The following is a 27,977-nucleotide window of genomic DNA, read 5'->3' on the forward strand; positions in this document are numbered from 1 at the left end:
TTTCTCCAATCATATGCTTTTCTTTAAGCCTGATATTACCTTTAACTGGTGGTTCCCTTCCCTTGCTCATTAGAATGCATCCTGTCTGTGTATCTTGAAATATTCCCTTGAAGCTTACCACGGCATCTTGATTGACCTGATCCCTTAATCTAATTTGCCATCAAAACATTTAGGTTTGGGTTAGTTCAACAGAACATCCTTGCAATGGCGTCTGGGATCAGACAGCTGTGAGACCAGGGCTCCCACAAACGCAATGTTAAACACTGAAGCACTAGACTCACTGACAGATTTGGAATGCCAAATCTGTCTTTCTGCTGCTGCTGGGCTCCACATATACTCCAACGGATGTACCTAGTCTTGCTGAGACTCTAGCATTTCCACTGGGGTCCAGACTCTGAGACCCCGCACCAGACTATTTCAACAACCGGATCCAAGATACTATTAGCTTCAAGTGGGACTGTTGGGCTGCATAATGAGAAGGATAGAGGTTCCTAATTATTTCACTTCAGTGTTTTTTTATTGTCCTATATTTTTATTTGAAAAATGTTTTTAATCGTTTGAAATTAAAAAAATCTTAACTTTTAATAAATTTTCTGAATGTCAGAAATATGTTGAACCATTAAATTACCCTGACAGCCTTGACAGCTGACATAACCCATTGGGGGAGGAAAGGTGGGGGGAGTATTGGTAAGTTGTGGGAGAGGCCTTGTTAGCTGCTAATGGTTTCAGGTATGTTTTAAGGGTGGGGCCATCTCACTGCACCATGAAATGTCCTGCAGCCAAACAGACCCTCCACATCGAGTGATAAGTGAGGCATGGGAAAGACAACGGGTGGCAATTCCTGGAAGGGGGGGAATATTAAATAGTAACATATGTCCGTGAAATTTCTGTCAAACTCCTTCTTAATGCACTTTCCCAAGATTATGCAACAACAAATATGAAGTAGCTTTAACATAATAAAAAGTTCAAGGTGTTGCGTGTAACTGAACCAGACAGAACAGGAAGAGCCCAGATTTGATCACCAGTCTGGATTAAGTTAGTTGATTTCAGGAGAGTAGATGTAAAGGCACTGACTGCCTTTATGGTCTCTGGAATAGTGAGATTGAAAAGCTTTTAACCAGAGCTCTGTTTCTCATTGTTATTCAGGAACTACAGCTGAAAACATGTGCAAGTGAAGTTAGGTGAGGTCTGGGGCATACTTAACTCTGATTCCGATCATAGTTAAATATTCCTGGCAGTTTTTACTGCCTCATTTCGCACATGTGGATTCGCCACGAGTGCTAGTTGAAAATTGATGGCACCTGTAGAATTGTACCCAGGTAAATCATAGAGGACAAAAGTCCTTAAAATGTTAATAGAAAGCAAAATAAATCAGAAAATCTTGAACACCAGACAACATGAAAAGCTATAATCAAAAAATGTAAGTTGGTTAAATTTTAACTAAGTATAGAATTCAACCAAATCGGGTCAGGGAGATGGCGTACTTAGGTGACATTGCCACTGTGAGCACTGGTCTCTTTTAAGGACCTGTCCCACTAGACGATTTTTTAGGTGACTGCCGGCGACTGTCATAGTCGTATCAGGTCGCCGAAAAACTGGACCCCCTTCTACGACAATATCTACGACAATGTCTACGACAACCTACCACCTAGTTGATGTCAACCTACGGCAAGCTACCGACAACCGGCGACCCATTAGGACGTCCACCTACGATCATACCTACGACAACATACGACCACACAGGCGACAACCTACGTCAACCGGTCAACCTATGTCCACCCGCGACAAGCTACGACAAGCTACCACCCTGTCGGCGACAACTGAAGACAACTGAAGATAACTCAGTCGCTGGTACCTGTCGCCGGTTAACGTAGGTTGACGTAGGTAGTCGCCAATAGAATTTACTGAAGTCAGCACCGGCGACAACCTACTTCATCCTGGCGACAACCTACGTCACCCTTGCCAAAACCTACGACAGCACCTACGTCAGGAGAAGACAAGCTACGACAAGCCCACGGTCGCCAACTATTGCCGAAAAGTTTTGAACATTTCAAAATCCAGCAGCGACCAGAAAAACGCTACAACTCTTTGGGCGACTGAGGAGACTACTCACGATCATACAGGCGACACCCTGGCGACTGTGTGCCGATAGTCGCCTAAAAAATCGCCTGAGTGGGACAGGCCCTTAAATCAGCTGGTAATGTTTGCTGGGCTGGCCACACAATGGAAATAAGCAACTCTCCAAGTTCCAGGATGTTTCTGGTAAGTTATGTGCAAGTCACATATTTCAAGGACCAATACATCCCTTGCATTAATTTCCTTGAAATTATTGACTATATGTGTTGGAAAGAGGTGAAACTTCTTAAAACAGGAAAGGGAAAGCCTTCTAATTTTCAGAGGGCAAAGAGAGAAACCATCTTCCTATTTTGATTTAAGCAGGTGCAATACAGTCACAACAAACGCATACTGCAAGGGTTTAACCATCGTGATTAAGTAAAGTTAGACAAAACCAATCTCCAAAACAAATTCCGACAGAAATACAGCAGCACATAATGTTTCCAATGCAAGTAGAATGCCTATGATTTGAATGCTTGTAGATGAGATCCATTTTGAGTAGATACACAAAAATGCTGGAGAAACTCAGCAGGTGCAGCAGCATCTATGGAGCGAAGGAAATAGGCAACGTTTCGGGCCGAAACCCGAAGAAGGGTTTCAACCCGAAACGTTGCCTATTTCCTTCGCTCCATAGATGCTGCTGCACACGCTGAGTTTCTCCAGCATTTTTGTGTACCTTCGATTTTCCAGCATCTGCAGTTCCTTCTTAATCCATTTTGAGTAGTTTGAGATTATTTCTGGAAATCAATATTGATAAACTTTGTTCCAGATCAGTGCTGGGTTGGATTATTGAGAACGTCAGGGTCCAAGCATATCATGTACGCATAGTTGCTGTTTGTAAGGAAACCAGGGGTAAGCTGCACTGAAACAACTTGTCAATGGCTGATTTGGAGTAGTGGAATACTGGCATGTACATTAGTTGGGGTGTCACATGGAGACTGAGATGCATTATGTAATACCCTTCCAACAGAATATAGTTGCAAATGTTTCACTGCTATTTTTGTTCTTGAATGCTAAGCAACATTGAAGTTAGCAAGTGAAGATCCTCTCAAACTCACACATACAATGAATGTCTAGATATTGGATTTCACTCCTTTTGTGGCTGGTTATGTCCAGTGCTAGCATTACTTTGGGTCCCCTGCAAAAACACAATATATGACAAAAGGAGGCAGACACAGAGTGCTGGAGTAACTCAGTGGGACAGACAACCCTTCTTCAGACTCTCCCGACCTGAAACATCATATTTTCACGTTCTCCATATATGCCGCCTGACCCACTGAGTTGCTCCGGCTCTTTGTGTCATTTTCCTAAACCCGCATCTACATTCCTCAAAGGGACTTCAGAAATAGCTTTGCTCTGGTTTATGTCATAGGCATTGAATCATACAGCATGCAATTAGGCCATTCAGCCCTACTAGTCCATGTTGGAGACTGACCTGGTATTAACAGGTATGGATGCAGTGAACAGCCTGCATGCCCAAGCATCCATCCCTCTAGCTGCTGAAACTATGCAACAGTGCAGGCTCCCTCATGATGGGGGAGTCATGTGAGCCCCCAAGGAACATGAATTTGACCAAGAAGACATTATTCTGATCATCCACAATGACTTGTACATTAAGCCAGTGGAACAGTGTGGGCTATGCATACAGCCTGCACCCCTGGGAAGCCAATGTCCAGGCAAATCCTGATGCCCAAGAATTTACTCTTCCTTCACTGAAATTACATTGCAAAACAGACTGTCGGTGACCTCTTTGGCCTCTGCAGGTGGGATCTGTTCGGCTGTTTGTAATGATCTGGTGGGAAGGAAGATGTGAACCAATGCCTCTTTGTTCTCCATGGAGACAGTTGTCCAGGAAATGTACAGTAACTGAAGTTCATCCCACACTCAGTCATCTGAGCTGCAGAATGTCCAACTATCTTAAGCTGCTCCATCAAGACCCTTCCTCCCATCATAAGGTCCGAAATGGGCATGTTAGATGATGATTGCACAATATTCAGTTCCATATGCTATTCCTCAACAAATCCAGCACTCCATGGCTCCATGCATTGACATCTAGAAAACATTCAGGATAATTAAGTGCTACAAAACACTTTGCTCATCACTCCTTCGCTCCATAGATGGTGCTGCACTCGCTGAGTTTCTCCAGCATTTTTGTGTACCTACACAAAAAGAGAGTCTGGACCTCCTAACCTTGACATTCAATAGTATTGCCATTGCTAATTCCTCTACCATCAATATCATGGTGGTCACCATTGGACTAGATATTCAAATGGACCATTTACCCATATGTTGTGACTATAGGTGCTGGGTATCCTAGGATAAGATACTCAATTCCTGGTTTTCCTAATTCTTACAGCTATCTGCAAGATCGAGTTAGGAATATGATGTAATACTCTCTATTTGCCTGGATAAGTACGGCTCCAATAACACTCAAGAAGCTTGAAACCATCCAAGGTGACTCACCACCACCTTTTCAATGACAATTAGGGATAGGAAGTAAATGCTCGCCCAGAGTACCCAAAATGAATAAAAATACAGCATTTCTCATATGTCATATAAAATTGCACTTGTCAGTTATTCTGTTAGCATTTGAATGTTATTCCTCTAAGGGTTCTAAACAAATTGTTCTGTGCTGAATGGCTGCCGTTGTACCTGTAACAAGATTCCTGTACATGTAACAAGATTCCTGCACCTGTAACAAGATTCTTGTATCTGTAATGAGATTCTTGTATCTATAACGAGATTCTTGTATCTGTAACGGGATTTTTGTGTCTATAACGAGATTCTTGTACCTGTAACAAGATTCTTGTACCTGTAACAAGATTCTTGTATCTGTAATGAGATTCTTGTACCTGTAACAAGATTCTTGTACCTGTAACAAGATTCTTGTACCTGTAACAAGATTCTTGTATCTATAACGAGATTCTTGTATCTGTAACGGGATTCTTGTACCTGTAACAAGATTATTGTACCTTTAACGAGATTCTTGTATCTGTAATGAGATTCTTGTATCTGTAACAAGATTCCTGTGCCTGTAACGAGATTCTTGGACCTGTAACAAGAGTTTGCAACACATCAGTGTGGTTGCTTCTAGTCTTGTTTCAAGCCTGGAGTTGCTTCTGACTATAAGCTAATGCCATGTTTCTGAGTGGCTCCAGACAAAATTGCTTAGCATTTTATCTGTTATTTCTGTCAAGATTATAATTTTGCAAGCCAGGATGAAGGTAGCTTATGGTTCAGGAACTAAATTCATTTATCATTTAAGCCACACACGACCGTCCTGTGGGATACAGATTTCGCCAATAATGCAATGTTTTTATAATTTTTGTAATTTTATAACAAAAGCTTTTCTCTGTACCTCAGCACACATGACAATAAACTAAACTGTAACTGTAATTTGTTTAATGTAACAAATTTGTTTCCAGTTACTTTCTGAGCTCTTTAATTCTTCACACCATACCAGAATAAATCAGGGAATGTAGTGCATCCGTGGATAACAAGGGAAATCAGGGATAGTATCAAAACAAAAGATGATGCGTACAAATTAGGCCAGAAAAAACAGCCTACCAGAGGACTGGGAGAAATTCAGAGTCCAGCAGAGGAGGACAAAAGGCTTAATTAGGAAAGGGAACATAGATTATGAAAGAAAACTGGCAGGGAACATAAAAACTGACTGCAAAAGTTTTTATAGATATGTGAAGAGGAAAAGATTAGTTAAAACAAATGTAGGTCCCTTGCAGTCAGAAACAGGCGAATTGATCATGGGGAACAAGGACATGGCAGACCAATTGAATAACTTCTTTGTTTCTGTCTTCACTAAGTAAGACATAAATAATCTGCCGGAAATAGCAAGGGACCGGGGGTTAAATGAGATGGAGGAACTGAGTGAAATCCAGGTTAGCGGGGAAGTGATGTTAGGTAAATTGAATGGATTAAAGAGCGATAAATCCCCAGGGCCAGATAAGGATTTGAGTATAGGAGCAGGGAGGTTCTACTGCAGTTGTACAGGGTCTTGGTGAGACCACACCTGGAGTATTGCGTACAGTTTTGGTCTCCAAATCTGAGGAAGGACATTATTGCCATAGAGGGAGTACAGAGAAGGTTCACCAGACTGATTCCTGGAATGTCAGGACTGTCTTATGAAGAAAGACTGGATAGACTTGGTTTATACTCTCTAGAATTTAGGAGATTGAGAGGGGATCTTATAGAAACTTATAACATTCTTAAGGGGTTGGACAGGCTAGATGCAGGAAGATTGCTCCCGATGTTGGGGAAGTCCAGGACAAGGGGTCACAGCTTAAGGATAAGGGGGAAATCCTTTAAAACCGAGATGAGAAGAACTTTTTTCACACAGAGAGTGGTGAATCTCTGGAACTCTCTGCCACAGAGGGTAGTCGAGGCCAGTTCATTGGCTATATTTAAGAGGGAGTTAGATGTGGCCCTTGTGGCTAAGGGGATCAGAGGGTATGGAGAGAAGGCAGGTACGGGATACTGAGTTGGATGATCAGCCATGATCATATTGAATGGCGGTGCAGGCTCGAAGGGCCGAATGGCCTACTCCTGCACCTAATTTCTATGTTTCTATGTTTCTAAGTTGCATCCCAGAGTACTTAAGGATGTAGCCGCAGAAATAGTGGATGCATTAGTGATAATTTTTCAAAACTCTTTAGATTCTGGAGTAGTTCCTGAGGACTGGAGGGTAGCTAATGTAACCCCACTTTTTAAAAAGGGAGGGAGAGAGAAAACGGGGAATTACAGACCAGTTAGTCTAACATCGGTGGTGGGGAAAATTCTGGAGTCAGTTATTAAAGATGGGATAGCAACACATTTAGAAAGTGGTGAATTCATTGGACAAAGTCCGCATGGATTTATGAAGGGTAAATCATGTCTCACAAATCTTATAGAATTTTTCGAGGATGTAACTAGTAGAGTGGATAAGGGAGAACCAGTGGATGTGTCATATCTGGACTTTCAGAAGGCTTTCAGCAAAGTCCCACATAAGAGATTAGTATACAAACTTAAAGCACATGGTATTGGGGGTTCAGTATTGATGTGGATAGAGAACTGTCTGGCAGACAGGAAGCAAAGAGTAGGAGTAAACGGGTCCTTTTCAGAATGGCAGGCAGTGACTAGTGGGGTACCGCAAGGCTCAGTGCTGGGACCCCAGCTATTTACAATATATATTAAATAAATATATATAAATGATCTGGATGAGGGAATTGAATGCAACATCTCCAAGTTTGCGGATGACACAAAGCTGGGGGGCAGTGTTAGCTGTGAGGAGGATGCTAGGAGGCTGCAAGGTGACTTGGATAGGTTGGGTGAGTGGGCAAATGCATGGCAGATGCAGTATAATGTGGATAAATGTGAGGTTATCCACTTTGGTGGCAAAAACAGGAAAGTAGACTATTATCTGAATGGTGGCTGATTAGGAAAAGGGGAGATGCAACGAGACCTGGGTGTCATGGTACACCAGTCATTGAAAGTAGGCATGGCAGGTGTAGCAGGCAGTGAAGAAAGCAAATGGTATGTAGCATTCATAGCAAAAGGATTTGAGTATAGGAGCAGGGAGGTTCTACTGCAGTTGTACAGGGTCTTGGTGAGGCCACACCTGGAATATTGCGTATAGTTTTGGTCTCCGAATCTGAGGAAAGACATTCTTGTCATAGAGGGAGTACAGAGAAGGTTCACCAGACTGATTACTGGGATGGCAGGACTTTCATATGAAGAAAGACTGGATAGACTCGGCTTGTACACGCTAGAATTTAGAAGATTGAGGGGGGATCTTATAGAAACTCACAAAATTCTTAAGAGGTTGGACAGGCGAGATGCAGGAAGATTATTCCCGATGTTGGGGAAGTCCAGAACTTGGGGTCACAGTTTAAGGATATGAGGGAAGGCTTTTAGGACCGAGATGAGAAAAACATTTTTTACACAGAGAGTGGTGAATCTGTGGAATTCTCTGCCACAGAAGGTAGTTGAGGCCAGTTCATTGGCTATATTTAAGAGGGAGTTAGATGTGTCCGATATGAAAGTCCTGCCATCCCAGGAATCAGTCTGGTGAACCTTCTCTGTACTCCCTCCATGATCATATTGAATGGCGGTGCAGGCTCGAAGTGCCGAATGGCCTACTCCTGCACCTATTTTCTATGTTTCTATGTTTCTATACATAACCTGGATTGAAACAATTTCTGTGAAGTCAGATCACGAAGTGTGTGATAAGTCTAAGGATCAATCCCCATCAATGCAAGAGACTTTGTGTGCTCTCCGTATGATCAGCAGCATTCAGTGTACTCATAGTTTCCACTGTGATCCTCTACTTTGTGCAAATTATTCACAGCAAGAACAGGGCGTGTCCATGTTGACCATAAACACAAGACGCTAAAGTGGCCGGAATCCTTAACACAAACAAAGTACTGGAGGAATTCAATGGGTCAGAGAGCATCTGTGGAGGGAATGGACCGACAACGTTTTGGAGTGAAGAATGGTCCTGAGCCTGAACATCATCTGTCCATCCCTCCACAGATGCTGCCTGACCCATTGAGTTCCTCCAACATTTTGTGTTTTGCTCCCTGCTGACTGTGAAGGATTTATATACTAGATTCACCTGCCTCTATTTTGACCTGCTTCCCATTTAAATTGCGGCAAACAATGTAATCCATATTGCCAAAAAGATGAGAACTCATCAATGCTTACTTATTTTTCCCTTAAGCTTGCCAATCATCTCCTTCATGCCAGTGTATTGTCTCCTACACCACAAGACATTTTATTTTCCATAAGAATCTTTGATGCACCTTCTGTCTTCCGGAAATCCACTAGTTTTCTTTTGTCAACAGCACATGTTACTTTATCAAATAACTCCTGTAAATAGGTAGAGCATGATTCCTTTTTCATTAAACAATGTTGACTTTGCTTGATTGCCTTGAATTTTTCTATCGACATCTTTAATACTCATAACACTCTCCCAATTGCAGGTGCTACGTTCACTGCAGTTTCCTGCTTTCTCTCTCCCTCATCCTTAAATAATGGAGCTACATTTGCTCTCCATGTATCTTCCTCAAATCTCAGCGATTTTGGAAAATTTGAACGTGATGATAAACTCACACGTCATTCCTTTCAAGATCTGAGGATGACGCCCACTGCTCTAACAATTCGCTCAGTTCCATTTCCCTGAGGATGGTAATTTTCCTGAGATTCTTGATTAGTACAGGTATCAGAGGTTGTGGGGAGAAGACAGGAGAATAGGGTTAGGAGGGAGAGATAGATCAGCCATGATTGAATGGCGGAGTAGACTTGATAGGCTGAATGGCCTAATTGTACTCCCTTCCCTTATGACCATATGACCTTATGATCCTCCCAATCTCCATTATTCCACTAGTGACTATTGCCACTGCCTTTGCAGATTTACTAACCCACTGGGCACAAACACCAAAGCCATTTACTCTTCCCAATTTGAAGCGTGGAGAGGTCCTGTGGTCAGTGGGAGCTAATCAGTTGTGTTCAGTATGTGATTCAAGGAGATTTTTCAAACCGTAATTTTTTCCTTCTGGAGATGATACATATTGGGTACGGTGGCCATCTCTGTTGCCTGTTGTCGGTGATCTTTAGGTTGGTCTGATGCTCCCTACAATAACATTGGAGAAGCCAGGAGCTTCAGGAACTGTGGGCATACTTCATTGGGACTAACATTTGGTTTTGGCACACTTAGGATGGTGGTATTATGTCACTTATATATACACATGAGCCATTTGCATACATATGTGTAAATATACCATGCCCCTCCACCACTGCCCAGGCATCCTTTGCCCCTCTCTTCACTCTTGCCCACATACAGCAGGCTGAGTTCTGTAGGCACTTACAACAACTCGGGCTTGAAAATGGCACCAAACTGGCGATTTTGTATACAGTCTCAGTGTACTATTGCTACACACTTGTACTGGAGCTGAGATGCTAATCTAACATTATCTAAGTGCTTATGTATAGTGATACGTGTACTGCACTGTATACAAAAATGAATTTCACTGTACATGTGACAAATAAAGTACCATACCATACCACTCCCCCATCTCCACTCCACCACAGAACCTGATAGTGTTTCTCTATCCTCTCCACTTCCCATTACTGCATGAGCTCCAGTCTTTCCTCTCTCCTGTTGCCACCACAGCACAACCTGAATAGAAAATATAGAACATAGAAAACATAGATACATAGGTGCAGGAGTAGGCCATTCGGCCCTTCGAGCCAGCACCACCATTCAACATGATCAGAGCCGATCATATAAAATCTGTACCCCGTTTCGGCTTTTTCCCCATATCCCTTGATTCCTTTAGCACTAAGAGCTAAATCTAATATTCCACTCCTACAACCTTCTCTCTACCCTGGACCACGACAGCTGTGCTCTCATCACCCATTTAACCCAATGCACATCAACACCCCCTCCCCACCCTGCATCAGGCTCTGTTATAAAACACATTTTCAAATATGTACAGGTGCAATTCCCATTCAATAGGGTGGCAGACACAAATTTGTAGAAGCGTTGGATCCAGGCTGCAGTGGGAATTCCCCATCTGTGTTTTTGTTTATAAGCCAAAGCATTTCATGGAGGTAAAAGGAACTGCAGATACATGAATCTTGCATAGAACACAAAGTGCTGGAGTACTCCACCGGTCAGGCAGCACCTCTGGAGGACAGGTCTTAAGAAGATTTAGAAACATAGAAACATAGAAAATATATGCAGGAGTAGGCCATTCGGCCCTTCGATCCTGCACCGCCATTCAATATGATCATGGCTGATCATCCAACTCAGTATCCTGTACCTGCCTTCTCTCCATACCCCCTGATCCCTTTAGCCACAAGGGCCACATCTAACTCCCTCTTAAATATAGCCAATGAACTGGCCTCAACTACATTCTGTGGCAGAGAATTCCAGAGATTCACCACTCTCTGTGTAAAAAATGTTTTTCTCATCTCAGTCCTAAAAGATTTCCCCTTTATCCTTAAACTGTGACCCCTTGTTCTGGACTTCCCCAACATCGGGAACAATCTTCCTGCATCTAGCAATTTCTGACCTGAAACGCATTTCTGACCTGAAACGTCACCTCTCCATGTCCTCCAGAGATGCTGCCTGACCTGCTGAAATATTGAGGTGTTCTACTGATGCATTTAAACCAGTTTTTCTTTCCTTCAGAAAGAGTTGTTATTTCATTAGGTTTGATTCACAGTTCATGAGAGCCACTTAAAAAGCATTTACTTTGAGAGCATAACTGAACAACACTTTCCTCTTTGATCCAGAAAATCTCTTCCTTACTTTGGCCAAGGAAGTTGTCCTAGGCAAAGATTTGTGAAGATGTTCAATGTGGCCTGCACCAATGATTTTATGAAGGGTGACCTGACCCTATGTCCCAAGACACAGTGTCATTCATTGGTGCAACTTCTATTTCACTTTAATAAATATTTAATAAATATTTTCAATTCTTTGACAATCTGCCCTTTTAATAGTTAACTTTAAAAAAAATCTGCTTTCTGCACTAAATAACTTCCTGTGGCTTGAGAAGTGTCCATCAGCAAAGATTCAGTAGAATGAGTACCTACACTTTGATGTCAAAAAGAATGAGAATATTGAAATGAGATAAATACAATTCTTAGCACCCTGTTAGCCCTCTGAGAGGCTGCTTATGTTTGCTGAAGAATTGGAACAAGATTATAGATTAAGGGCATGTAGTGTTTCTTGAGATGGTGCGAAATCTCTTAAGTGACAGCTCCAAGTTCTTGGAATTCTTTATCCCATTTGGTTACAAATGCATAATTCAGCATGTTAATCAATCTTTTGGGATTATTTGTATCAACAATTATAAGGATGGAGCAGGTAAAACAATTAGAATGTAATAAAAAAGAACTGTAGATGCGGTTTTTAACAAAGATATACACAAAATGATGGAGTAACTCAGTGGGCCAGGCAGTATCTCTGTAAAAAATGGAAAGGTGATGTTTCGGGTCAAGACCTTCTTCAGACAGAAGAAGAGACCCGACCCGAAACGTCACCTAACCATTTTCTCCAGAGATGCTGCCTGACCCACTGAGTTACTCTGGCATTTTGTGTATATCTTAAGAAAGTGAGAAGTTAAACACAAACAGATTTGATTTGCGATATGGTCTTCTTCTATTCCTTTTGCTTCGAATCTTTACCAATTGATGGAAAAAATAATCTTTTCATGTGACTGTAAATTATTATTTGACTATGTGGAGTTCCATCAAAAATATAAACTAGCCATGAACTGTGTGCAATGAGGACCCGAGAGACCAGTGCAAACTTTGTTTTTAGTATCCTTACTGTCGAGCTTTTCTGTGTACTTTAATTATGCTTAATATCTGATGTGCTTGCTTTGCAACGAAGAGGCTAACTTTCATCACACCACCCAGCATCTGTTTCTACATTTCCATTTCCATCAATAAAGATGCTTGATTTGTCTCCAACAGCTCGCGAATCAAACTTAAACTTGGCACTCTTTATGCAAGGGTTTTGGACATTCTTGCACACAAATTGAGTGATTCCATATCCTCTAGAATATAGCACCTGCTTAGCAATCTGGATAACATCTTCATAAAATGGTCCATTACTGCAAGTATACCCAAGTTGTTTCTGTTACTTTCCACTGCCCTGATGTCCAAATAAACACTTCCAGCAATAAGCGATTATTTGATGTAAACAATCAAAATATTTATTTAAATGCACCCTTGAATGAATGATGTAAAATGATCATTAAGGAAGTTTTGGACTATGCTTGGTGTAACTGTTTTGCTATATTTGGGAATTATCAAAGAAACCTGGTCCTTTCATTGATTTATTGATTTCATTTCTCAAAATCTATCAATCATTTCATTATTAGCTCCTTTCCAGAGAGTATTATCTTCTCATTTCCTTGTCAATAATGCAAGTAATCTTGCTTAAGAGCGGCAAGTTTACAAATATCTCTGGAATAGAACCAGACTCATGCATAGTACTGCACATTTCCAAGCATGCGCTAACGAAGTCTGGGATACTTTTTGTTTAACTGCCTGATAATTAATTTGCCTGGCTAAAAGTATTTGCTTGAAAAAGATTTGCTCACTTTGAGAATAATTTATTGAAGAATAAAATTAAAAAATCACTTAGCAGAAATGTAACCAACTGTCAAGATACATTTACATGTGACAATGACTAATGGTATTATAATCTAGATCGAGCATAGTAAGAAGTGTAAAAACTTAATTAACTGCATATAAATGTATTCATATTCTTTGCTGATTGTACATAATTTAACACAGAGACAGTATGGTGACTTATTGCTCATACGTAGAATACTAATGGTGTTCATGTGGTTACATTGGAGAAGATCATCTCTTTACTAACTTTCCCAGAACACCAATGTCCGCATATTGAGTTGTTCTTGCAGCTGGTCATAGGGATTTGAACATAGCCTGGATAGAGGCCAAGCATTTGTTTAGTTTAGTTTAGTTTAGTTTAGAGATACAGTGTGGAAACAGGCCCTTCGGCCCATCGAGTCCAGGCCGACCAGTGATCCCTGCACATTAACACTACCCTACACACACTAGGGACAATATACACATACACCAAGCCAATTAACCTATAAACCTGTACGTCACCTGTACGTCTTTGGAGTGTGGGAGGAAACCGAAGATCTTGGAGAAAACTCACGCAGGTTATGGGGAGAATGAACAAACTCCGTACAGACAGCACCCATAGTCGGGATCGAACCCAGGTCTCTGGCATTGCAAGCGCTGTAAGGCAGCAACTCTACTGATACACCACTGTATCGCCTTTTATTACAGGAGGAAAATGTTCAATAGTCAGACATTATCTTGAGGTGAGATCAACATTCAGCAGTGTTACATAATGATATGTTCAGTTCTGTCCGGCGCCTCAGCAGCCTGACCCAGAAAGGGAAGGGATGGAATGTTTCAGACTCCCCAGACTGGCTCTGACACTCAGTTGAAACAAAAATCACAACGGAAAATCACAACCCGGACCAAACAGATATGGTCCATTGGCAAAGTGTATGAGGGCATCTTGTGGCAATGAAAATTATACATTTTGAAGTAACTGTGAACCATATTATAAACACTTGAAACATTTTCTTGGAGCTCTGATATTAGAATATTGTATTTTAAGTCATGCATTCTATTTTATAAATAGTGTAAGCAGCTGTATTATGTACTTGTGTAGGAAAGAACTGCAGATGCTGGTTTAAATTGAAGGTAGACACAAAATGCTGGAGTAATTCAGCGGGGCAGGCAGCATCTATGAAGAGAAGTAATGGGTGACGTTTCAGGTCAAGACCCTTCTTCAGACTCCCTGACTTAAAATGACATAAACACCATTTTGTGTCTATCTTGAATGATTTACTTACAAGTTTTATAAATATTCACGTAAGTTAATGAAATATAGATATTCCTTTTACTGTAAATATTATATTCCATTTATTCCATTTTACTGTATTCATTATCTATCCCTATGATTCCAATCAGTTTCCTTTTACATCTTTGAAAATTAATTCTCACTACATTAGAATGATATTAATTATATTCATAGCCTGCAGATCACAGTTCTTTGAGTGCACTCTTTAACACTGTTTTAATTTCTGCCCTTTTCTATTCTGGTACTGAGTTCCAACCTGTTATTACCCATTAGTTTAAATCCGTGCTTGTTTACCTTAAGTCCAAGTCTGTTGGTAATTTACTCATTTACTTTATCTTGGGCCCTTGTACTTTAATACACGTACATTTGGAATAGGGAGTCTCCCCTCGCTTTGCCAAAGAAAATAATTGCTGTCTATCCTGTAATTTCTCACAGCCCATGCTTTCAATCCCAGAACATCTTTACAATATTCATAAGATCATGTGATAGGAGCAGAATTTGGCCATTCGGCACATTGAGTCTGCTCTGCCATTCAATCATAGCTGATTTATCCATCCCTCCGAACCACATTCTCCTGCCTTCTCCCCATAACCCATGACACCTGTATTAATCAAGAATCTATCTACAGGCATCTCTGCCTTAAGTATATCTACTGACTTGGCCTCCACAGTCTTCTGTGGCAAATAATTCCACAGATTCCTACCCTCTGACTAAATGAATTCCTCCTCATCTCCTTCCTAAAAGAATGCCCTTTAATTCTGAGGCTATGACCTCTAGTCCTAGACTCTCCCACTAGTGGAAACATCATCTCCACATCCACTCTATCCAAGTCTTATTCTCTGTACGTTCTCCAGGAAATTCACATTTTTATTTTATTGTGGTTACCAGAAATGTATGCAGTATTCAAAGTCTGGGCTAAATGTAATGTGATGCTGTGGGACTGTTTAGGGCAAGGTCTCTCTAAGTGTAATAAGGTCAGTAAATATTAGAAACACTCATTACAGCATCTGTGGAAAGAAAAACAGAGATAATGTTTCAGATCTATAACCTGACCTGAGATGTTAACTCTGTTTCTCTTTCCACAGATGCTGCCTGACCTGCAGAATGTTTCCAGCACTTTTTGCTTTTGTTGCCATTTCCGGAATCTGCAGTTGATTTTTTTTTTTTTTTTTTCCATCTGAGTGTAAGTGGCTGGATGAAACTTTAGATGATTTTGTCAGTGTGTGAGATTCCACCCAAGGTTGTTGAAGCTGCAGGTAGACACAAAATGCTGGGGTAACTCAGCAGGACAGGCAGCATATCTGGATAGAAGGAATGAGTGATGTTTTGGGTCGACACCCTGCCACTGACTTTCAATGTTCTGAAACATTTTAAAAAATGCTACGGGGCAATTAATAAAATTAATATTAAAAAATACCCATACAGAGATTTAAAAACAGTTAAGTAATTGTAAGCATGTTGAATTAAATCCATTAAAAAGATTAGTTCTTTCCACAGCCAGATAATGAGGTGAGGAGGTCTGCCTTGCTATACTTTTGTGTGAATGACCTCCACCGTCTGAGGACAATGCAGGCCTCAACATACTACTGTAGCCCCAGCAATAGCATCCACTTGGGAACAGGCTGCCTTGATGCCTCTGTCTGTGTCCAGGATTTACTTGTACAATTCCTTATTTTCCTTCATGATTAACTGTTTTATGAAAGTGAAATAAATATAAATATGAAAGTATAGACTCTAATTCCTAATTCAACCAGCTTTGAGCAGGTGCTGATTGACATTGGAATATGTGTCAGAAAAACCCAAAAGATTAGTACAGGTGTCAGAGTTTATGGGGAGAAGGCAGAGGCATGGGGTTAGGAGGAAGAAATAGATCAGCCATGGTTCAAGGTTTCAAGGTCAGTTTATTATCACATGTACCAATTAAGGTACAGTGAAATTCGAATTACCATACAGCCATTCTAAAATTGAATTGAATTGAATAAATTTTATTAGCCAAGTATGTATACATACAAGGAATTTGCCTTGGTGCTTTAAACATTATAATTTAAACATCTGAAGTATTAAATAAAATACCAGAGCAAAGGAAGCTACAGACCTTTGGCTGTTTAGTAGAGCTACTGCTTGTGGAAAGCTGCTTTTATGTCTGGCTGTGGCGGCTTTGACAGTCCGGAGTCGCCTTCCAGAGGGAAGTGATTCAAGAGTTTGTGGCCAGGGTTAGAGGGGTCAGAGGTGATCTTACCCACTCGCTTCCTGGCCCTTGCAGTGTACAGTTCACCAATGGGGGGGGAAGGGTGCAGCCAATAATCTTCTCGGTTGATTGAATGATGCGCTGCAGCCTCCGGATGTCATGCTTGATGGCTGAGCCAAACCAGACTGTGATAGAAAAGGTGAGGACAGACTATATGATGGCAGTATAAAACTGGACCATCATTGCCTGTGGCAGATTGTAGATTCTGTAGATTCCTCCCCATCCTGGATCTGTCCAATATTGTGTCATCCGGAAACTTGAGAAGCTTCACAGACGAGTCTGTGGAGGTGCAGTCGTAGGTGTAGAGAGAGTAAAGGAGAGGTGGAGAGTACGCAGCCTTGCGGTGCTCCTATGCCGAGGGTCAGCGGGTCTGGGATGTGCTTTCCCAGCCTCACATGCTGCTTCCTGTCTGTCAGGAAGTTGGTGATCCACTGACAGAAGGATTCAACTGGGAGAGTTTGGAGTAGTAGCTCTGCCACAATGGTGTTGAATGCAGAGGTAAAATCCACAAACAAAATCCTTGCATTTGCATCATCCACTGATCTATTGGCCCGGTATGCAAACTGCAGGGGGTTCATCAGGGGTTCTGATAATTTTCAGGTTCAAGGGTCTTCATGAGGTCTGCAAAAAAAAGCACAAGACACACAACTACATAAAATTTAACATAAACATCCACCATATTGAATGACGGAGTAGACTTGATGGGCTGAATCTTATGGCATCCAGTGTTGAGTGGTACACCACAGGGCACAGTACTTGGCCCACACCTATTTTTGCTTTACATAAATGACATCCATGAAAAAGTCGCAAGTACGACCAGACTTTTCGCTGATGATTGTTTGCTGTACCGTCCAATTAAGTCAGCTGATGATGAAGATGCTCTCCAAAAGGATCTCGATACTATGGTTGAGTGGTCACAACAATGGGGCATGCAGTTCAACCCTTCCAAATGTGAAACTATGCGTGTCACCAGAAAGAGGAATCCAGGCGAAATATCTTACAATATACTTGGTGCCACCCTTGAAGAATCCAAACAAACCAAGTATCTCGGCATCAAATTGCAGAATGATCTGCGTTGGAATGGTCAGACTCATCATGCAACGGTGAAAGCAACAGGTGTCCTAAACTTTCTGAGGCGCAACTTTCATAATTGTTCAACTTCTGTCAAGGAGAAGCTATACCTCACCCTCGTTAGACCTCATTTGGACTACGCAGTTGCAGCATGGGACTCATACACAAATAAAAACATTTCTTCCATCGAACGTGTCCAAAGACAGGCAGCTCGATTTGTTAATAACACCTATGAGAGAGAAGCGAGTGTCACCAAACTTCTGAATTCTCTGGGGTGGAACCCTCTCCTAGACAGACGTACAAAATGTTAAATGGTCAGTTCGACATAGACTACAAGACCTACACCAAACCCAAACCAATTAGGAGCAGACGAGGGCATTCGATCCAATTTGTGATCCCAGCTACAAAGACAGATGTATACAACAATTCGTTCTTCCCCCGCACAATTAAAGCATGGAATAATCTCCACCCAACTATAGTTACCCAACCAGATGCAACTAAATTTAAAGTAGCTCTTTCTTCCCAATAACCCTTTCTGGCTTAAGCCCTCCCTTCACCACCTCCAGTTTAAATTCCACTTGGAATATTTTGGAGGACCAAGAAACCAAGAAACCAAGAAATAAAAACCATTTACTCTTGTTTGACTCTTAACATAATCTCTGACCATAAAACTGAATAGGTACTGTAAATGTTTATGGTCCATCCAGATGGTGATGCCTCTGACAGTGTGTTTCTTCTTTTCAACACTGCTAAAGTGTTCTAGAATGTTATTACATAACTCTAGGGGTGGGGTTTGAATTTTTACATGCACAAAGGCAACACTTTCACTAAGCCACTCTGACATTTAAAGAGATTTAACTTTTTCATAGGGATAGTTTGCACATTTGAAGAACACAAGGGTGTAGTGCATTTGAATTGCATATTATTAAAATCCAAAGTCTTTAATCTGATTTTACTGGATTTGCACTAAACATTATTGCCTTTATCCTTGTCATGTAATCATGTATAGTCTTCTGCTGGCTGGATGGCATGCATCAAAAAAGCTTTTCACTGTACCTCGGTACACATGACAAGAAACTAAGCTAAACTGGGCTTGTACTTGCTGGAGTTTAGATGGATAAGTGAGGGGGGTGGGGGGGGATGTTTCCAGTGGGGAGTGTCTGTGATGAAAAGGCATTGCTTCACCATAAAAGGATGTATCTTTGGAAAGGAGATGAGGAGGAATATCTTTCGCTGGAGTGTAGTGAATCTGTGGAATTCATTGCCACAGATGACTACAGAGGCCAAGTCAAGGGATATTTTTAAAATGGAGATTGATAAGTTCGTGATTAATAATGGGGCTGTCCCACTTAGGCGACTTTTTAGGCGACTGCAGGAGACTATGCAGTCGCCACATGGTCGCCATATGTTCGTGGGTGGTTGCCGGGGAGTCGCCTTCATGGTTGTGAGGAGTTCCCGCATTTTGGGAACTAGTCGCGGCCTCATTATGGTCGCCGCGAATTTTTCAACATGTTGAAAAATTTGAGGCGACTAGAATGAAACCGCCATGGATAGTAGCGAGAATTCTCGGGCCATAGGTGGGTCGCCAGGAGATCCCAGTGGGTTGCCAGGAGGTTGAAGGTTCTCTTAGGTTCTCGTAGGTTGTAGCCGGTGCTGACCGGTGAATTTCATTGGCTCATTGGGAAATAAAAACGTAAGCTGTGGTTTTCAGAACCAAGGATAATCGACCGGTAATGTTAATGTCCACCGAGCTTCACAGCCGTTTATCTCTGGCTTCTTAAAAGTTGTCTCCATTCCTTCACCCCCCTTCTACCCCCATCTCCCTCCCCCCCTCCCCCCCTCTCCCCCCCTCTCCCCCCCCCTCTTTTAAAGGACCTACCATATCCTGTGCTTTTTTGCTTCTTAATTACAGTGCCAACCTTCCTGTTCATCGCGGTGTGTGTCTGTATCACATCGGCTTTGCACCGTGTGAATTTCACTCAGACAGCGCTCCCCCCACTTGCCCTGTCCCCCGCTTGCATAACGGGCTGGTGAAGGAAGCGATGTGTTTGTGTGTGTGTGTGTGTGTGTGTGTGTGTGTGTGTGTGTGTGTGTGTGTGTGTGTGTGTGTGTGTGTGTGTGTTCCAATCTGACAGTCGCCGTTCCAGTTGCCGGTTTTTCAGGCGAATGTCGGCAACTTGACAGTCACTGCAGTCGCATGAAAAATCGCCTAAGTGGGGTAGGCCCATAAGGTTGTCAAAGGTTATGGAGAGAAGGCAGGGTAATGGCATTGAGAGGGGAACATAGATTAGCATTTAGCAAGTGACGAAATAGATGCGATAGGCTGAATGGCTTAATTCTGCTGCTAGATCTTTTTGTCTTATGGTCCGATATACACAATCCTAAATTTGGTTGGTTCCATGAATGTTCATGAAGAAATTGAAGAAGTGAAGAAATATACTGCAGGATGAAGTGCCTGAAATGTCAATTTAGGTGTTTGTTTTCAATTTTCAATTAGAGAAAGAAAACATGAAGATATTTTGAAGAACCTTTACTGAGAAGATGAAATGAATACGGTAAAACTCCAATAAAATTGATTTTTTGAAAATTGTTTTCCAAAAAGAATATTGTTTTATTAATCTCTAAAAATAAAACATTTTTGTGTCAAATGCAATCAGCAACCCACTGTCAGCACATTGCAGGTGGTGAGATGTTGTCCCTCTTCTCAGTACAAATGTGACAACAAATATTTTTCAAGACAGATCACCATGGCAACATCCTCCACTTTACATGGAGACATGTTTCTTACCTGAACATGCAAAGTCACACACTTTCACTTCCATGATACTAACAACTAACAAAACATCAATGATTGTTTTTTATACGTCACACAGAAGCAAATTCCAGTCTGATGGATGAATGTTATTTGTTTCGGTTATTTTTATCTGCATATGACAAAACGCCGCTACCCATTAACAGTTAGGAGAATTATCTTGTCACAAAATAAGGGTTTCTCTGTTTTGATATATACAGTGAGTATTAATCTACTTAGCTAGTTTAGTGACCAACCAGTCACATTGTCTCCGCAACTCCATGGTTCACCCATCCTGTCCCACACAAGATACCCCCTCCCCACGTACTTTACCCTGCAACCACAGGAGATGTAACATCAATCTCTACACCTGCTCCCTCATCTCCATCTAGGGACCCCAGCAGTCCTTCCAGGTGAAACAGAGGTTCATGTTCACCTCCTCTAACATCATCTACTGTATCTGGTGTTCCCGATGTGGTCTCCTGAACATAGACTTGGCAACTGTTTTGCTGAACATTTATGCTTAGTCCGGCAAGGCCTCCTGGATCTCATTTCATTCCCATACTATCCTTTCTGTCCTGGGCCCCCTCATTGCCAGAGTGAAGCCACACACAAACTGGAGCCTCATATTCCACTTGGGTAGCTTACAACCCGAAGGTATGAACATTGTTGGTTCCAATTTTGGGTAACTACATAAGTTTCCCCCTCCCTCTATCCTCCCTCTATCCTCCCTCCCCCCCCCACTGTTCCCCAACTGCACTTGCACCCATTTCTTTCCTCCCCTTCTCCTTTCACCTACATTCCTTTCTCTAGCTTCACAATTTGGAAATTTTTAAACATTTTGTCTCACATGTCTTATCTTTTTATCTCTGGCCTTTCTCCAACCACCTGCATATCAAACAACCCTCCACACCTGTATCAACCTATTATCTGCCAGCCTTTATCCTGCCCCTCCTCTCTTCCAGCTTCCTCTCCCTCCCCTACAACCAGTCGGAAGAATGATCCTGACTCAAAACGTCGGCTGCCCACGTTCTCCAGAGATGTGGCATGACCCGCTGAGTTACACTAACACAAGAGTCTTCTTTTGTAAACCAGCATCTGCAGTTCCTTGTTTCTAGTCTTTTCAATTGTTACTATCCTAATTCATGCATGTACCAATACAACAAAACCATCCACAGTACTTTAAAGTTGTATTTTTTTCTGCTATTTAATTTTTTCAACAGAAATTCAAGAAGGTGTTCCATACTGATTCTTCAAATGCCAAATTACCTGCAGGATTGCTGGAGTGACAGAAAACTGGCTACAATAAATGTGACAGATACTAACATGGGACTCAATGTGTGCCAATATTTTGGAACAATGCGGTTAATCACTTCCTCAAATAAATCAATAATTTCAAATACACTGGTCGAGATAAATTACAGCTGAAATTATCTCAAAGATCGTGTGGATCCATTCGCTTGAAATACAACAATTAAATTAATTACTATTATTTTCCATATGTATCAGCAGGGCTTTAGCATTAAACGTTGAAAGCAGTGATTACACCAATTATCAAGGAGGGAATTTAATTAGCTAGCCTTTTTCGCATGGAATATCCTTGATCTCCTGTCATGCTGCAAGGAAGCTTAATAAATGTTATCCTTTAAACTGCAAGCAAGTCTGGAGAATCTCATTTGATCAGCTTACCGACTATAAACAAAGATAAGTATAAAAATACAGTTTCATTTTCACGTGCCACTGCGGTTTCTTGCAGCCTGGGTTCATTTCTGTCCTCCAGTCTCCTCCAGATGCAGCGAGACCTGGGTGTCATGGTACACCAGTCATTGAAAGTAGGCATGCAGGTGCAGCAGGCAGTAAAGAAAGCGAATGGTATGTTAGCTTTCATAGCAAAAGGATTTGAGTATAGGAGCAGGGAGGTTCTACTGCAGTTGTACAGGGTCTTGGTGAGACCACACCTGGAGTATTGCGTACAGTTTTGGTCTCCAAATCTGAGGAAGGACATTATTGCCATAGAGGGAGTGCAGAGAAGGTTCACCAGACTGATTTCTGGGATGTCAGGACTGTCTTATGAAGAAAGACTGGATAGACTTGGTTTATACTCTCTAGAATTTAGGAGATTGAGAGGGGATCTTATAGAAACGTACAAAATTCTTAAGGGGTTGGACAGGCTAGATGCAGGAAGATTGCTCCCGATGTTGGGGAAGTCCAGGACAATGGGTCACAGCTTAAGGATAAGGGGGAAATCCTTTAAAACCGAGATGAGAAGAACTTTTTTCACACAGAGAGTGGTGAATCTCTGGAACTCCCTGCCACAGAGGGTAGTCGAGGCCAGTTCATTGGCTATATTTAAGAGGGAGTTAGATGTGGCCCTTGTGGCTAAGGGGATCAGAGGGTATGGAGAGAAGGCAGGTACGGGATACTGAGTTGGATGATCAGCCATGATCATATTGAAGGGCGGTGCAGGCTCGAAGGGCCGAATGGCCTACTCCTGCACCTAATTTCTATGTTTCTATGTTTCAGATACACTGGTTTTCTCCTCTACTCCAAATATAGGCTGGTAGCTTAATTGGTGACAATAAGATGGCCTCTGGTACAGCAGGATGGTATGGGAGTGATGGGGAGTTGATGGGCCTCTGCAGAGAGAATAAATGTAGAGAGGAAATGCAGAGTTTTGGGAATAATAGATTATTCTGAGACCCCACATAAACTTCTGTTATAAGAAAATGTAAAATAAAAATATGATAAAATGGTGTTTAAGTGTATAAAATCATGATAGGGATAGATCAGATAAATGCATAGTCTCTTGCCTAGAGTAGGCGAATCGAGGACCAGATGACATAGGTTCATGGTGAAAGGGAAAATATTTAATAGGAATCTGAGGGTATCTTTTAAACATAAGGGGTGGTGGGTGTATGGAACAAGCTGCCAGAGGGGGTAATTGAGGCAGGGACTATCACAACATTTAAGAGACAGTTAGACAAGTGCATGGATGGGACAGGTTTGGAGGGATATGGACCAAAATGAGCAGGTGGGACATGTACATGGGACATGTTGGCCATTGTGGGCAAGTTGGGCCAAAGGGCCTGTTTCCACACTGTATCACTCTATGACTAAAAGATATTAGGGGAAACTGGGCTAAAAATATTTCAATTGCAGCTATGCTTTCGATTGAGGATTTACCGTAAATAACTGAGGTCGATAACATTTTGTTGGTCGTTAATCTGCTCTTGCCATGTAACATAGATATTATGTGTTCTCTGCACCATTTATTCTTTTGTGCAATTTTGAACCAAGATGATTAGCTTATAATATTGGATCTAGATAGAAAATACTTAATCTTCTAGATTTGAAAAGGATGATTATATTCCTTTCTCAAGTGAACCAATAAATAGGAAAATACTACGAGACTTAAAGGCAGCCAGCAAGGCTATTAGTTTCAAGGACTGCAGGATGGACCATTAACCTGGCTACAATAGAAAGTTATGATGATATTGGACACATAGTTGAGAGCTTAGCATTATCATCAATATAATAAGGCATGGTCAGAGCATGAAAAGGAGAAAATGTAATTAGATAAACTTTGCTGCAGGTTTTTCTACGTGATGGTCAATTCTATAGGTTTGGACAATTTTGTGGATATTTCAGCTCTGAACATGATAGAATGGGAAAAATAATGTTTGGGGGGACAGGAGGCATAGCCTTATCCAGCAATATATGACAATATATTACAGTCACAGGGGCTGTGACGCTCCCGTGAGGACGGCCGGCCCGAGGAAGGAACGGTGCTCCCGTCGGAGTGGCCGAGCTCGGGGAGGTACGGCGTTCCCAGCCCGAGGGAGGAGCGGCGCCCAGTCGGGGCGGCCCAGCCCGAGGGAGGAGCGGTGCCCAGTCGGGGCGGCCCAGCCCGAGGGAGAAGCGGCGCCCAGTCGGGGCGGCCCAGCCCGAGGGAGGAGCGGTGCCCAGTCGAGGCGGCCCAGCCCGAGGGAGGAGCGGCGCCCGGTCGGGGCGGCCCAGCCCGAGGGAGAAGCGGTGCCCAGTCGGGGCGGCCCAGCCCGAGGGAGGAGCGGCGCCCGGTCGGGGCGGCCCAGCCCGAGGGAGAAGCGGCGCCCGGTCGGGGCGGCCCAGCCCGAGGGAGAAGCGGTGCCCAGTCGGGGCGGCCCAGCCCGAGGGAGAAGCGGTGCCCAGTCGGGGCGGCCCAGCCCGAGGGAGAAGCGGCGGCCTGGCGCGAGGCTGAGACAGTAACGGCACTCACGTGAGGGCGATCCGCCATGGGCTGGAACAATGCTCCGGTGGCTGGGACTGTGTTCTGGCGGCGGTGACCTGAGTCCGGGGTTCGGCCGCGGGCCAGCGGCTGTGTCAGCAGGACTGGTGGGCGGCAGCTTCGACCACCCCGGGGCCGCGGTGTTTGAGCCGCGGGACTGTTTGCTACATCGCCCGGTGGGGTATCGCCTCAGCGCAGAGAGAGAAGAGGAGGGGAGAGACTGCAGCCCTAAGACTTTTGCCTCCATCACAGTGAGAAGGTGCTATGTGGACTCACTGTGGTGGATGTTAATATGTGTTTATTGTTGTTTTTTTATTGTATTGTATGTATGTATGACTGCAGGCAAGAAATTTCGTTCAGACTTCGGTCTGAATGACAATAAAGGAAACCCTGTAAACCCTGTAAACAAGATTTCTTTGAAGTTAAATATGATCATTTATTTGGGGAAACCCTCTATTTACATAATGTGTAGGAAGGAACTGAAGATGCTGGTTTAAACCTGAAGATAGACACAAAAAGCTGGAGTAACTCAACGGGACAGGCAGCATCTCTGGAGAGAAGGAATGGATGACCCTTCTTCAGGGTCTCGACCCGAAACGTCACCCATTCCTTCTCTCCCGTCCCGCTGAGTTACTCCAGCTTTTTGTGTCTATCCTGCATTTATATAGTTCCAGCAACTTCCCCGGATCTACAGGGCTCTATCAAATCTTTTAACTGTAGTCATTGCAGTAATGAATCCCCCACACCCAATAATGTTGTTACTTTTTAATTGAGGTTTATCTTCAGGTTTATTTGTATAAAAAAACAAATTTTTTCGATCAACTGGAAAGAATCACCAAAGAACTATTGACTCAAAATTGATTGCCAGTCAGTATTAGCCACTTCTGAAATTTGGAATTTATTCCATTCCACATCTATTTTATATCAAAGTCTCGTAATGAGACTACATGAAGAACCCGCCAGCCCGCATGCGCGTTAATACGTTGACGCATGGTGCGGGATTCGGAGCAGTTCGAAACTGCTCTGGCAGGTAAGAATTTTTTTTTTCAGGTTCTGAAAATAGGTGCAGCGGGCCCGGAATAGCTGTTTGGCGTGGCCCATGCAGCTACTGCCATTGGAGGCTCCGAATGGGAGGAGGCGGCCGGACTCAAGCAGCTGGCGGGCGCGACCCATACAGCTACCGCCGTGAAGTCTCCGGATGGGAGCAGGCGTCCGGAATTGGTGAAACTGACGGGCTCGGCCCGTACAGCTACTGCCGGTGAGGTTCCGGATGGGAGCAGGCGGACGGAATTGGAGAAGCTGATGGGCGCGACTCGTGCAGCTACCGCTGTAGTAGGCTCCGGAAGAGAGCAAGCGGTTGACAGAGGAGAGGCTGATTGGCGCGACCCGTTCAGCCACCTCTGTGGAGGCTTCAGAAAGGAGCAGGCAGTTGTTCACGTAGAAGCTGATGGGCGCGACCTGTACAGCTACCACAGTTGAAGCTCCGGAAAGGAGCAGTCGGTAGTCACTAGTTGGCCCCGCAAAAGCATCCTGTTGAACCAGGCTTGCGGTACTGGCAGGCGTGACCTGTCCAGTGAGCCCCGCTGAGGCTCCGAAGGAGCAGCTGGCCAAAGGAGCAGCCTGTCGATCCAGGCTGGGAGAAACTGGCAGCGCGATCTGCACAATTGGCTCCAGCAAGGCTCCAAAAAATGCAGAAGGCCGCAGGGGCAGCCTGTCGAATCAGGCTTGGAGTAATGGCTGGCGCGGCCTGCACAGTAAGCTCCAACAAGGCTCCAAAGAGGCTGTAGGCCGAAGAAGCAGTCTGTCCTATTGGGCTCAGGAATGCCGGCAGGCATGTCTTGCACAGCAATGTCGCTTTTGAGCTCCGGAAGGGAGCTGTTTGGCAAGCGTGGGGCTGAAGATGTGGTCAGAAATGGTCTGCAATGGAACCTCACTGAAGCTCCAACAAGGAGGTTGACCTGGGCTCAGAGACGCTGACGGGTAAGATCTCTTTACTAACCTCCATAAAAACTCTGAAATGGAGCAGTCCGTCGACCCGGGTTTGGATTTACTGGCAGCATAGTCTGTCTAGTACCTTTCACTGTCTCTAGAGAAGAGCATGTTGATGCAGAGACATTGGCAGGGTGCCTTGCATAGCAATCTCTGTAAGTTAAGTTCCAAGTAGGAACAGCTTGGCTACCCTGGTTCAGGGTAGACCAACTTGAAACTGGCTGCCCATATGGAACATATTGGCTAGGGAAGCACTGCCTCAACATCTGTGATCGAGCTTATCAGACTGCTCAGTAGAGTGAGGTAGTTTGAGATTTCCCTCAACACATGCTTAATTCTTTCAGCTCAGCTAGTAGAGTTGCCAGCTCGCTGGAACATCATTTACCATCCTCTCGGGGATAGGTAGCTACTAGCAGAAGGCCGATCTGGCATGTAGCATTGTTTTAATCTAACTTGCAGGTTCCTGTTGTAAATAGTAAATATATATATATATATATTATTAATCTGCAGGCTCTCAATACCAGAATTCCTGATTGAGTGGCTGGTCAAAGAGAATATGTTGCGCACACTGGCGACTGAGACAGGTGGTTTCAGTCAGGGGACTGCGGAGAAATTCCTGGTTCAGGGTTGCATTATGATAGTTTCCACTCTGAGGAGGGGTGTTGAGTAGTCGTGGTGACTCTGACGGTGAAGAGTTGACAGGGAACTCGTATTCCCACATCAAGTGGATGTTACGCTTCAACTCTAATCATAAGGATCTGATATATGTTATGATTGTGCCAGACACTGGAGCTTGGTAGGTTTATGTCACCAGTGGAAACAAGTCAGAAGGCCTTATACCCCAGAAAGTTGTGAATTTTCTTAGGGAAGGATTTGGCCTTTGCAAGGTCAGTAGAGGCAATTTTGCTGTCTGATTTACAGTAGACACTTTAGCACTTTTGTGTATATGCAGTCTAAACTCAATTGTGTTAGGATGGTATGGGCCTGAGGTCTATCCAATTTATGTTAATTTAGTGCAAACAAATTTCAAGGCTGCGGAGGGTGTGGTAAATTCAGCCTTGGAGGGTAAGACTCCCGTTTACAT

The sequence above is a fragment of the Amblyraja radiata genome, chromosome 3 (genome assembly GCF_010909765.2).
Source record: "Amblyraja radiata isolate CabotCenter1 chromosome 3, sAmbRad1.1.pri, whole genome shotgun sequence".
In the NCBI taxonomy this organism is placed as follows: Eukaryota; Metazoa; Chordata; class Chondrichthyes; order Rajiformes; family Rajidae; genus Amblyraja; species Amblyraja radiata.